Source organism: Tetrao urogallus (assembly GCF_951394365.1).
Source record: "Tetrao urogallus genome assembly, chromosome: Z".
Taxonomy (NCBI): domain Eukaryota; kingdom Metazoa; phylum Chordata; class Aves; order Galliformes; family Phasianidae; genus Tetrao; species Tetrao urogallus.
The window spans coordinates 56950968-56964157 of NC_136816.1; the positions used below are offsets into that span (position 1 = coordinate 56950968).

The 13190-nt window shown below is 38.7% G+C and overlaps 1 protein-coding gene across 7 annotated transcripts in view; it reads left to right on the top strand.

The window, feature by feature from the left end:
• Positions 1–13190, top strand: part of PDE4D (phosphodiesterase 4D) — a gene marked incomplete at both ends in the record, with an annotated part of 482189 nt that overhangs the window by 421755 nt on the left and 47244 nt on the right. The window lies entirely within an intron of this gene.

The window sequence follows — 13190 nt, forward strand, 5'->3', positions numbered from 1 at the left end:
GTCCCTCCCTCCCTCTCTCCTTCCTTACCTTCCTTCCTCCCTACTTCCATCCTTTCCTTCCTTTCCTTCCATTCCTTCTTTCCTTTCCTTCCCTGTCTCATTCCCTCTCTTCCTTCCTTCCTTCCTCTCTCTCCCTCCCTCCCTCCCTCCATCCCTTCTTCCTTTCCTCCCTCCTTCCATCCTTTCTTCCTTTCCTCCCTTCCTCCATTCCTCCCTTCCCACCTTCCCTTCTTCCATCCTTTCCTTCCTTTCCTTCCCTTCCTTCTTTTCCTTCCTTTCCTTTGTTTCCTTCCTTTCCTTCCTTTCCTTATATTCATTCCTTCCTTTCCTTCCTTTCCTTATATTCATTCCTTCCTTTCCTTCCTTTCCTTCTATTCATTCCTTCCTTTCCTTCCGTCTCTCCCTCTGTCCCTCCCTCCCTCCCTCCTTCCTTACCTTCCTTTCTCCCTTCTTCCATCCTTTCCTTCCTTTCCTTCCATTCCTTCTTTCCTTTCCTTCCCTCTCTCATTCCCTCTCTTCCTTCCTTCCTTCCTCTCTCTCCCTCCCTCCCTCCATCCTTTCTTCCTTTCCTCCCTCCTTCCATCCTTTCTTCCTTTCCTCCCTTCCTCCATTCCTCCCTTCCCACCTTCCCTTCTTCCATCCTTTCCTTCCTTTCCTTCCCTTCCTTCTTTTTCTTCCTTTCCTCCGTTTCCTTCCTTTCCTTCCTTTCCTTCTATTCATTCCTTCCTTTCCTTCTTTTCCTTCTATTCATTCCTACCTTCCCTTCCGTCTCTCCCTCTGTCCCTCCCTCCCTCCCTCCTTCCTTACCTTCCTTCCTCCCTTCTTCCATCCTTTCCTTCCTTTCCTTCCATTCCTTCCTTCCTTTCCTTCCCTCTCTCATTCCCTCTCTTCCTTCCTTCCTTCCTCTCTCTCCCTCCCTCCCTCCACCCCTTCTTCCTTTTCTCCCTCCCTCCATCCCTTCTTCCTTTCCTCCCTTCCTCCATTCCTGCCTTCCTACCTTCCCTTCTTCCTTCCTTTCCTTCCTTTCCTTTCCTTACTTTCCTCCCTCTCCTCTCTTTCCTTCCTTTCCTTCTATTCATTCCTTCCTTTCCATCCTTTCCTTTCTTCCTTTCCTTCCCTCTCTCATTCCCTTTCTTCCTTCCTTCCTTCCTCTCTCTCCTTCCCTCCCTCCTTCCCTTCTTCCTTCCTTCCCTTCCTCCATTCCTCCCTTCCCACCTTCCCTTCTTCTTTCCTTTTCTCCCTTTCCTTCCTTACCTTCCTTTCTCCCTTGTTCCATCCTTTCCTTCCTTTCCTTCCATTCCTTCCTTCCTTTCCTTCCCTGTCTCATTCCCTCTCTTCCTTCCTTCCTTCCTTCCTCTCTCTCCCTCCCTCCCTCCATCCCTTCTTCCTTTCCTCCCTCCCTCCATCCCTTCTTCCTTGCCTCCCTTCCTCCATTCCTCCCTTCACAAAATATATAACTGTTTTTCTTGTGTATTTCCTGATTAAATGGAAATACAATAAAGCATACTGATCAGAAATATTAAGGGTTGCAGGAATAATGTTGTAGGAAAGTCACCAAACATTCATTGTGTCATCTTATAAGAAATAACTATGTTTCAGTTTCATGTTTTAGTAATTAGAATAACCACTGGAGTTGTTCTCAAGCTGAACTCAGTCTACCTACACTTAGGAGCACCACAGGTCTTACTTTGATTTCTGTTTAAGTTTTTAGGGGAATATCATTTTTTAAAACCACAAGCAGATGTCCTCTTTAAGATTCCTATCACAGAGGTTACTACAGGCTGCTAAAAGTTACTGCCCAAATTTATCTTGCAGTGAAGTATTTTCTTTTTTTGCATGTGCTTCCTAGTATGATCCAGACAAAAACAGCTAATTCAGCTCAGATCAGCAATTTTAACTGTTTGAACTGCCTTAGCTCTTTTTCCTTCAACCTTTTTTCAACATTTTTTTGTTCTGTTTTGTTTTTTGTTTGTTTGGGTTTTTTTTGTTTTTTTTTGTTTTTTTTTTTTTTGTCAGCAAGGTAGTGACATTAGTAACTTATAGCAAGGAGGCGATATTAATTAGATATGAAATCAGATGGTAGAAGACATTAGTCCATTGTCCATGTTTGTGCACCCAGTGATTTAATACAGGCTTCAGATGAAGAAATTTGTTCAGGTGATTAAAAAGTTTTACTGCATCTAAGAGAGATCTGTGAAAGTATGGCCAGTATAGAAAAGATCAATTGTATTAGAAAATTAGAAAAGATTAGTTGTATTAGTATCACATATGTAATACAATAAAGATTGCTGGTGAATTAATACTAATGATCAAATAATTAAAAAGAGTCTGCTTAACAACAACTTACTCTTGAAAGCTGTCTGCAATGCCACTTTTTTTATAGGCTTTTTCCTGTTTTATCAAATTGTCTTATTTGCAAGAAGTAAAGAATCACAGAATTTCTGAATTGTAGGGGTTGGATAGGATCTCTTGAGATCATTGAGTGACCTGAGCACCATATCATAATGATCTTTCCATAACATGGAAAATTTCTAGAGAAATAATGGGAAAAAAAACAACTGGTGTATACGTAATGCTGTTATGCCCAAGCATGGTATCAATTGCTTCATCAAACTGCGTACACAATTCTAGTTAATTTAAAACTAGCAAAAATGCTATGAGGGGACAACCAGTGCTTTGGAAACTGGCTCTAACTGATGACTAAGGAGCCTTTGCTGAGCAGACCAAAGCCATTTTACAAGAAGCTGCAAACCTGTAGAGTCTCACAGAAGATGTAGAGTCCTCTTTGGCCAGACCAACACCACTCGTTCAGGGACACACAACTGCAAGAAGATGCTGCAGTTGGAGTCCTTTCTTCTAAATCATTGTTGTGCTGCAGTAGGTAGCACACTGTTAGGTGGCTAGTGGTTTAAAATATGAGGATGCATTTGTCAAGATTTGAAGTTGGTATTTGTAGACATGGCTTGCTGCAGAAAAAGCTTCCATGGCTAAATAGCTCTAGTAGTTTCAGAAAAGGTGCTGTAGTTCTGTATAGTACAGCATCTTGTTACCAGTTGCATGGTATACTGGGCTAATCTGTAAGTGCCATGGCACTCCTTTGTGCCAGTGTTGAGCAAAATTAATGTAATCTAAACGGATACAACATAGATATGATTTGCTAATCCAGGTTTGTGCCACAAGAGGAGGATACTGTATAAAAGTTATTTTTAAATTCATCAAATCATTATTTATTTTAATAGAAATGCAATTTCCCCCTCAAAATTAATAACAGCCTTTTGAAGATTAAAATCAAGAAAATTTGAATTTGAAATTTTAATTTGAAATTAAAATCAAGAGATGCACAACACAATTGTCAAGGACCCACTGAGAAGTACAGCAGTCCAGGCATGGATGGCCCTGGGCAACCTACAGTGTTTGATTCTTTTTTAATTTTCAACCAGAATTAGTCTTTATTAAGGTCAAGCTTGCCATAGCAAATGTTTACAAATATTTTTATGTAAATGTTTGAAATTATAAATTTTCCCCTAAACTACTAGTGGGAAATTCTCTTTCATTATTGGCAAAATTCTTATACTTTTAGAGAGATTATTAGTAGTAAATAAGTAGAGATAGAAGATAAAGCATGTACACTACATCTAAATGAGGAAAAAATCTGTTGGTTTCTTTTTTCCATCACAGCAGAATACAGTTCACAACTGAAGATATTTTTTTGAAACTGCGAAATTCTCCCTGCTGGCAGAAAATCACAGATTGCTTTTACCAGATCTCCCAGAATAGGACAACTGATAATTCTCTTCCAGCAGTGTCTGTATCTTCCTGCTGCCTTCATATTTACACCTTGAGCTGCAGAAATTTAATGGTTTTGCTCTTAAAATACAAGAATTGTAGATTTCTGCTCAGTTTTGTGTTCTGGAAGAGGAAGTTCAGTTCTTGTGTAGGGTCTTGGGATAGAGCTATAAGGTCTATTACAGGTTTGTACATAAAAAAGAAAGAGATAACCCATAGTGGAAAAAACAAACAAACAAACAAACAAACAACAACAAAAACACAATTCATGTTTCTGTAGTTTATTCCAGTATTTTATTTAAAACCCTATAGATGAGAAACTATGGAAGAAATGGTGTTTTAAAATTGGACCAACTGTTCACCTGGTAAAAGATATCCTGAAAAAGATTATTAGCAAAATTCATGTTTCAAAGAGAAAAAATAAAATGAAAAATGAGAAAAAGACATTGACATGTTGAAATTTACTTTTTGCGCAGGTGAGTCTGCTAGGACAGTTAGGTTTTAATGATAAATTGAGTCACAAAGTCTAGATCTCTATTCCACAGTACTCTTCTTTGCTGTTAGGAAATCAAATATTTTGAGAAATAAGCTTTTGATTTTTTCTCTTGCCGAGTTTCCTTTTGCAACAACAATGAGGAACCATTAGTGTTCCTTCATTCTCCCCTGGTCAGCATTAGGAAACTTGTGACAATTGCCTCTGGTCATATCCCAGATCCATTAGCACAGCGTAGCTGATTACCTTCAGAGGTTAGAAAAAATAAAAATAAAAATAAAAAATAAAACTTCGAACCACTTTGATGTCACTGTTCTGCAGAGCAGGATTTATAAAAGTGTGTGTGTGTAGATGCTTTTTTGACATTTCAAAAAATTAAAGGAATTTAAAAATGCTCGTATTATTTCTGCTGTGAAAAGAAAACATTGGGCAATCTTCCTCAGTACATAAACCCCTAAATGAGATACATTAATTATTAGAGTTAAGTATCTTGCCTTCACATTTTATTTATTACTCTGCTTTTGATCTCTTCATCTGCCTAAAAGGTGGGGGCAGAGATCATCAGTGAATGTGGAGCACTGTGACACCACTTAAATCAGTGCTGAACAGTTGGCTCGGGGCTTTTTCTAAAAGAAAATGCAGGGAAAAAAATCCTTCCTTGGGTTTCAGGGAAATTAACTGTTAATGAATATTGTGGATGCGCTGAAATTTGCTGAAAGGGAAAGACTGACAAAGTGCTTGTTGAGTTTTCATCTTGACGCATGGAGGAGCAGGTTGAGCTGTCCTGTGGTTTTGCTGGATGACGTTTGTCCATTGCATACCTGTTGTCCAAAACAAACCCTCACCCAGCCTGGCCTTTTCACAGAAGCAAAAACAGTGACTGATACTTTCAGGATCAGCTTGGTAGCCTCTGAGATAGTTTCCTGAGACATTATGACACAGAAGTGTAGCAGAAAGCATGATTGACTCATGGTCCAGTATAAAGAAACTTCATGACTAACATAGTTCATTCAGTTTAAACTGTAGGTTTCTTATCTATGACATGAATGTAATAACAGTTATGGGTATCTGACTTTCAGGGGAGTGTGTTCTTCTGCAAAAAACAAATAATCACTGGTGGAAACATTATTATCTTAAAAAGAGCATAAATAGAAAGTGAGTTTACGCTTAAAAAAATCATGAGAGAAGACAGGCTTGATGGCTTTGTATCATCTATTATATAAATGGCATGTAATCCTGAATGAGCTCTGGCTACTAATATTTTAAATATACTAATAAAGGATAACACTAAAACAAAAGAGCTCAGACAAACATTTAATATAGCAGTAAACATTATGTTAGAATTGGAATGTTACAGGAGACAGGAGATGCAGTAGATGACCATCAGGCCTTGTTGAGTAAGGATCTGATTCAGCACATACTCATTGGGAATAATTCACCAAGAGTATCCATACAGACAGGAAATTCATTTTTCTACTATCTTTAGAAGGGCACGAGAGTCCACGGATACGAAGCATGCTGCTAGCCCACGTGCTGATTCAGATGGCACTTGACTTGAGAGAGGCTTTCAGAACTAAGTAAATATTGAAGCTAAATGAGATGTTTATTGGTTGCCTGTGTTCTTGGTTCGTGGAAGACTGCAGAAGTGTAGCCATTTGTCCCCTGTAAACAAGCCCAGCTAATTGCCTATGAAGAGAACAGTTCATAGAAGGGAAGGAGGAAAACTAATCCCTGCTACTGTCCTTTCTGCTGCTTTCAGGAGTGAAGTTGTAGTTGAGTCTTCTACTTCTCTATTTGCTTTACTGAAGAGACAGCAGGATTCCTACTGCTTAACTGTGACAAGACAAGATGTTTTCTCTCTGCTGCATCTCCAGGGCCCCGTAATGCCCTGATAAAGCCTAGATTCCAGCTGCTCTCTCTCACCATCAGTTCATTTAGTTTGTCTTACCGTACAAATCTGGTTCAAATTAGAATTACCACCAGGAATACACAGCATGTTTTTTAGCATTTTCTCCACAGGGGGGAAAAAAAAAAAAAAAAAAGTATAGACTTTTGAAATAACTAACCCCTGGTAGCTAAGTCTGATAGCAAGGTAGTGATTTACTAAATTTATTTAGTGTAATGTGAAAATGGGCAACTATATGCAGGACCCTACTAATAGTGCCTTTTAAGAAAAAAAAAAAAATGTAGCTCAAGGATACTTCTTGTTAGACACCAGAGAATCTGCATGGAAAAGAGCCAGTGTGAACGTTAAAGTTCTTGGAAAGCTTTAACTCAGCTTTCTTATTTTATCAGACCTTGGGAATTCTATTGGTGTTTCTTTGGCAAGTCCAGCTGAAGCTTTTTCCAAATTTTGGCATTATAATTTTTAATATAGTGTGAGCTTACTCTGCACCAGTAGGTGTTGTTAAGTATCAGCCAGGGGATACAAAAGCTTAGGTAAACAAGCTTTGCTAGTTCTAATAAACACAGACATCTCTATTTTTATTTTATTCTGTGATGAGTTCTGAGTAGACTCTTTCTTTTGAAAAAGAAAATGGATTCTTAAATTCTTTCCCAAGATAAGGCTTCTAGATTACAAATTTCAGCTCATTCTAAAGAAATTTCAATTGGTAATAAAAATTTTGTGATGGCATAGGTCTAGGATCTATTGGAATCTCAGACAAAACCATCAGTAATCAGCTTAAAAGTGAAGTCTGTGGTTTCTAATGGGCTCATATTGTGTTTTTGTTTGTTTGTTTTGTTTTGGCTTGATTTGGCTTGTTTTTTGTTTCTTGTTTTTTGTTTTTTGTTTTTTGTTTCTTTTTTTTGACAAAAACTTGAGCTATTCCTTTGTATTCTGATTTTGTGCTCTAAGTAAGCAGGAAATCAGAATTGTTGGTACATCTTTTTGACAGTTAAGTTTTGCATGCATAAGTGTACTGATTTGTATTTCACGTTGTCTTCATCCTCATGCCAAACATAATCTAGAAGAGTTGAGCATGTCAGAAAAATATTCATGAGGACAATGTAATATCCTTTGATCTCTACTGCTAGGATCGGACACTATTACAGAAAAGCAAACATGGGAGTGTGACATCTTTAACACACACTTTTTACCAAAATGGCTTTTATTTTCTCAACTGCTAATTTAATTTTGTTCTACCTTGAAAATTTGTCCCTTCTCTCATTATCCTGAAACAACAGTACAGTACTCAGATACAAATTGTATGTGAAACTGATAGTGAGTAACCAACACCTAACATTTCATGTGATACAAAAAATAGAACTTGAAAACAACCTGGAAAATTAACCCAGTACTGGATTCAATGTCCAAGAGTCCTAGAATGAGCCCAATTACAACTCTGGGGAAAAGAAAGAAATTTTAAATGGTACAGACTTTTTCTCAAAACATGGTTTGTTCATAAAAAGAAAACAATAAAAATGCATGCTGGGGTGTTTTGCTGCAATGCTACTTGAAAAAATTAGCCAAGCTTTCCTCTTTATTTTGAGCAAAGTTTGTTGCTTTTTGAGAGGGCTTGCTCTTTTGCCGGTGAGCAAGTGTTCTTTTGGCAGGTTCTTATAGACAATGCAGAACTGTAGGGACATTCTTGTCCTATTAGTAGGAAGATACGGCCCTTTGCTAAAATCAGCTAGAGGGGAGAAGAGCACTAGGAAGGGATGTATGGTGGCAGAAGTTCATTTGGCCTTGTGGGATTTTTGATAAAAGCTAGAAGTTGAAACAAACGTTCACTCTGCAAACATTTTGAAGCACTCTGTCATTAAAGCAGTAAATTATTGTAATATGATGTATATATTAAGTTCTCTTGCTTGGCTTCAATGAAAGGATGTTTTTTTCTGATAGTCTGCTTTATTTCTCTGGCATTGCAAGATTGTACCTTGGGATGAATTTGCAAATAATTAATGCAGAAATATTTAGACCACCACAAATTTTTCCACCACAAATTATACCAGTATGAGTGACTTAGTTCCAACTCTTCTTCCAAGAAGCAAACCAAATATTTAACAGGAAAAAAAAAAAAAAAAAAAAAAAGTAGAAACAAACAAACAAAAAAACACTAAAAGTAAAATCCCCATCTCCACACAATGGAACTGAACTTCATAGTGAGAATCTGATTATCCTACACATTTTTTTAAGAGTCAAAGGACTCTGGACTACTTACCTGATCTTGTAAGAATGTAAGTGTGTTATTTATGCTTTTGTCCCTGAAATGTGCAGCGTAAGGTACAAATAGATCCTTCATAGCATACATGAAGTTCTCTGACATCATGATACAGGAGCAATCGTGTATTGACAAGCTTTGCACAACTGGACTTTATCATTTTGTTACTGTTATTTCTTGGAGGTTACAGTGTTTTCTATTCAAGATAGACTGTCTTCCATAGCTAAAGGCAGAAGCTACTGATGCTGTGTAAAGCAGTATATGGGGTAGCCCTACAGCTCATTGTGCTCTGAAAAACTACTAGTCCTCATCCTCAAGGTGCAGTCTGTCTGTGAGTAAGGCTACTAACTGGTACAAAGGATTTTTCTTCACTAGAATGGAAACTTGGAGACATTCCTGGCATGGAAGAAAGTGAGTGTTCAGAGTGGAAACATCAAAAAAGCTTCTGATAAATCTGTTGCAGCTGAGTTGTCTGCCCAGATGCTCATTCTAAAATCTGATCAAGAGTATTCTGTCTTACCTGTGATTGTGAGGGGATGCATTCAGATTTCTTGTTGCTGAACAAAAATATCCTTCATAATCTCATTTGGTCAACAACATTACTGTATGTGAACACTCCACAAAGAAATTACTTGAGTCACAGTAAGAATTTCTCAGTAATAACAAAATACAACTTTTTTTGTTTGTTTGTTTTAATTCAGTTCTGAAATGGGTGTCTATGAAAACGGGTGTAATTTCTATGCTGAGTCAGTGTTAATAGGTTTATTTATAATAGCAGGAACCAATGTTAACTAAAACGTCAAAGAAATTTCAATACATAAGCCATCAGTTAAGGCTACTAACATCCTCATTTACAGAAAAATTCTTTATTCAAACCAGAGATTTTTATTTTTTATTTTTCTCTTTAAATGATGCAGTGATAAGAAAAACTAAAATCCTTGGCCCAGTAATTCTCTTGTTCCAAATTTCAATCTTACACTTTGCAGAAGATCAGGAAGGTGGTCAGCAAATTCAGGTAAGATGTTGAGGGCCTGAGTCTAATGGAAGATCTTTAGCTTGTCATTATTTAGGATAGTCTGGAGGTTTTCAGAGTTTCTGCCAGCATCTTCAAAAGACAATACATGTGCTGAGCCCATCTGGAGCATAGCACAATTTGGCTGCACCGAATCACAGATTCACAGAATGGCCAGGGTGGGAAGGGACCTCAAGGATCATGAATCTCCAACCCCCCTGCCACATGCAGGACCACCAATCTCCCCATTTAATCCCAGACCAGGCTGCCCAGGGCCCATCCAATCTGATCTTGAACTCCTCTAGGGATGGGGCATCCACAACCTCTCTGGCAGACTGTTCCAGCACCTCACCACTCTGTCAAGAACTTCTCCCTGACATCCAACCTAAATCTCCCCTCCCTCAACTTAAAACCATTTCCCCATTTTTTCATAGGAGAGCTGCTCCAGCACTCTGATTGCCTTCATGGCCTCCTCTAGACCTACTACAGCAAGTCCATGTCTTTCTTGCCCTGGAGGCCCCTGGCCTGACTGCAGTACTACAGATGAGGCTTCATGAGGGCAGAGCAAAGGGGAACAGTTGCTCCTTTCACCCTGCTGGCCACTCTTCTGTTGATGCAGCCCAGGATGCAGTTGATCTTCTGGGCTATAAGGATGCAGTGCTGGCTCATATGGAGTCTCTCACCAATTATCACGCCAAAGTGCTTCTCCACAGAGCCACTCTAAATCCATTCTTAGCCCAAGCATGTATTTGTCCTTGGAACTGACCCAACCTTGTAGTTGGCTTTGTTGAACTTCATGAAGTTCATACAGACCTTGTTGAGTCAATTCATTTCCAGCCTTTTTGTATCATTCAATCCCAACTGATCAGACAGCAAAGAAGAATTTGTACTTATTTTTTCCTAGTGCTGTACTGAAATTACTTGAAGTACTGAGAAGGTTAATATAAGTGCACTTGAATTCGTAGAAAAATGCAGCATTGCTTTTTGTTCTCTAGGAATATAAGTATGCTGTATATGGAAACCACAATGAAATATTTAATAAAGAGGACATCATTCCTAATATGTTCAATACAGTAATTTTCCCAGAAGTAGTTCCTGAAGAAGAGCATCAACAAAAGCATAGCTATTTCTGGTGTTCTGCTAGAAGCTATGCTAAGAATCAAGTTTTCTACAAAAACAGACAGTGGAATATCCTTTTTAAAGAAGATGTACAGCATCACATGCTTATGGCTGATCTTCGTTTTGGTAGACTCTAGACTTTTTATTATTTTTTTTTTTTTTTAGGTGTGTATGATATTGAAAGTTTCATGTGGTGGGATTGTTTGAATTAATTTGTGAACTGTAAAGAGAACATTTGCTGCCACTTCCTTTTTTCTAAAAGCATACAAGAAGCAGCATGCAAATTTTTAAGTAAGTGCTGTTAAACTGTATTTCTCCCCAGTTTTATTAAGGATCAATTAATTACAATAAGAACTTTTGAAATATCTGAAAATTATCATTTGCTAAAGTTGATGCTTGGTCATGTGCCTTTGCCAAAAAAACTCATTAGTGTATCAGTGCTGCCTGGAAGTGAGTTCAGGGTGCTTCCCTAAAGGTAACAGAGAGGTCAGAAACAATGTTTTGAGGCTGTCAAGTGTGCATGGGTGATGACTTTTTAATTATTTTTAGAGCAGTGGTGACAATGTGTTATACTTGAAAAGTTAACCTAGACAACATTTTCCACCATGGTATGTAACAGCAGTATGGGCCTTGATTAGAGCTTCAGGACTGTTTAGGAAATCTTTCCTTATGATTCTGCTCTTCAGAACTGCTAGAGCAGAAGGAGATTCTTGTTTGATGAGGACTTCCATCATTGATTAGAGTTCCTTTCACACTTGTGAATACAGTAATCAGCTCAGGAGGCTGTGAGAAAGTCTTTGGGTGAACAGGACTGCCTTGTGGGCAATGCATTCTGGCCAGATTTTGGATATGTTGGGAAGGTAGGCACCATGCAAAGATTCCTAAATGCAAAGTGCTGTTGTAAATATATGTTGTTGCTACTTCTTGTTGCTAACAAGAAGTTTAAGCTTGAAAATAAATAACTGTGCATTTTATTACTTTTACCTAATGGTGGTATCCTTCGAGTTCATTCTGTTGCTTTCATATTCTATCCTTGAAGTTCATTCTGTTGCTTTCATATTCCTTGGAAAAATCTCTCTTACAGTCTTAAGAAAAGATGATATTTACTTATGAAGAAAAACATGAGTTTCCCAATATCTGATTTTCAAGAACTGCTGAAGGTCAGGTCACCGGCTAGCAGCAAAATAGCTTTGCACAGATTCATTTTACCTCACTTTATTATTTGTGTTATTCTCAATGAAACCATTGCATAAGGTCATCAGATAACTGTGCATATGTTAACTTCCTCTCTGCTTCATCAAAAGCATTTAACACACACACTTACAACCATACTGTAAACAAAGTGATTTCTATTTCCAGTATGGATCTTGATGAAATCTGAGGTCAATGCCACCTAACTTCAAGAACAAGCTGCAGTTGCCACTCTTTAAAAATAATGTACAAAGCCTGTGAGCTGTGGTGTCTGCAGCACTGCCAGCACTCACACATACCCTTTTGATAGATAAATGTTCTGGGAAATCCTGTATTTATTGTGCCATGCGATTTTTAAAGATCAGATATAGCAGTTACAGTAAGCATGACACGTTTAAAATAAAGTATCCACAATTCAGTGGGAAGGGGATTTGGTGCATATCAGAGTCCTGTTTGTTCAGGTGACAGATTAACCACAGGGTGGGCTAGCACTGCAGCATTTCCCTTAAGAGTTTCTGCCAGTTAATGTCAACCCAGACTTATCCTTTTTCCAAAAGGGAATGGACATTATTCAAAATTCTGAGGTGTTTTTGAACCATCCCACAGTTATGCAAAGTTCAGCAGCTTTGAAGAAATCCAAAGGTCTGGAGCGTGAGCAGTACAATATAAAAGGATATAAATGGTATCCTAGATGCTGAAAAGTAATGCACTCATCTATTGGGAACTAATCCATGCTGGAATGTATTGTTTTAAAAGGAGTTTTAGTTAATTTGCTTGCCTGATTTTACATCTGGGGAGGTGTGTGGGGAGTGTGGGGGGGAAGTAAATTTGGTGTGAAACATGTCATTATTTTAGGTGGGAATAATCAGCCCACTGACAAACATTTCTCTGCCTTGCCTTGGAGGTATGTTTGCATGTAGCTGATGCAGCAGCATGCATGCCAGGAGTTTCAGAACTGTATGTTTCAGACACAGAACACGGCAGTGTGCCTGATCTGAAGTATGTTCAGCTCTGTACTCAGTGTAGAGAAGCATCTTCTGCAGCTGCATCATAGGAAGCAAGCAGCTGTGCTGTGTAGGTGTGTAAGTGAGGTTGCATTGTAGTTAGGGATCGTTAGGAGCTGCATACCTGCTGGTCAGCTGCTGAGGGAGGCAGCGTCTTCCCCTTCGTGCAGCATCTGTGAGTTTTAAGAAGTTAGCTGCAATGTGCAGTCGGTTGCGATTAAACCTCCTTGCCGTTCCCGGGTCCATTTTCAAAACTTTCACCAGACTTAGACTTACAGCCCACATTGCACGTGGATACGCAGGCAGATAGGCTACTGGGCAGGAGCACACCCACCTCCAGTATTTAAGGACCCTTCGGCATCTCGCTGCTGGGCAGAGCAGAGTGGTCACGCTGATTTTCACACCTCCTCACGCTCTCTCCA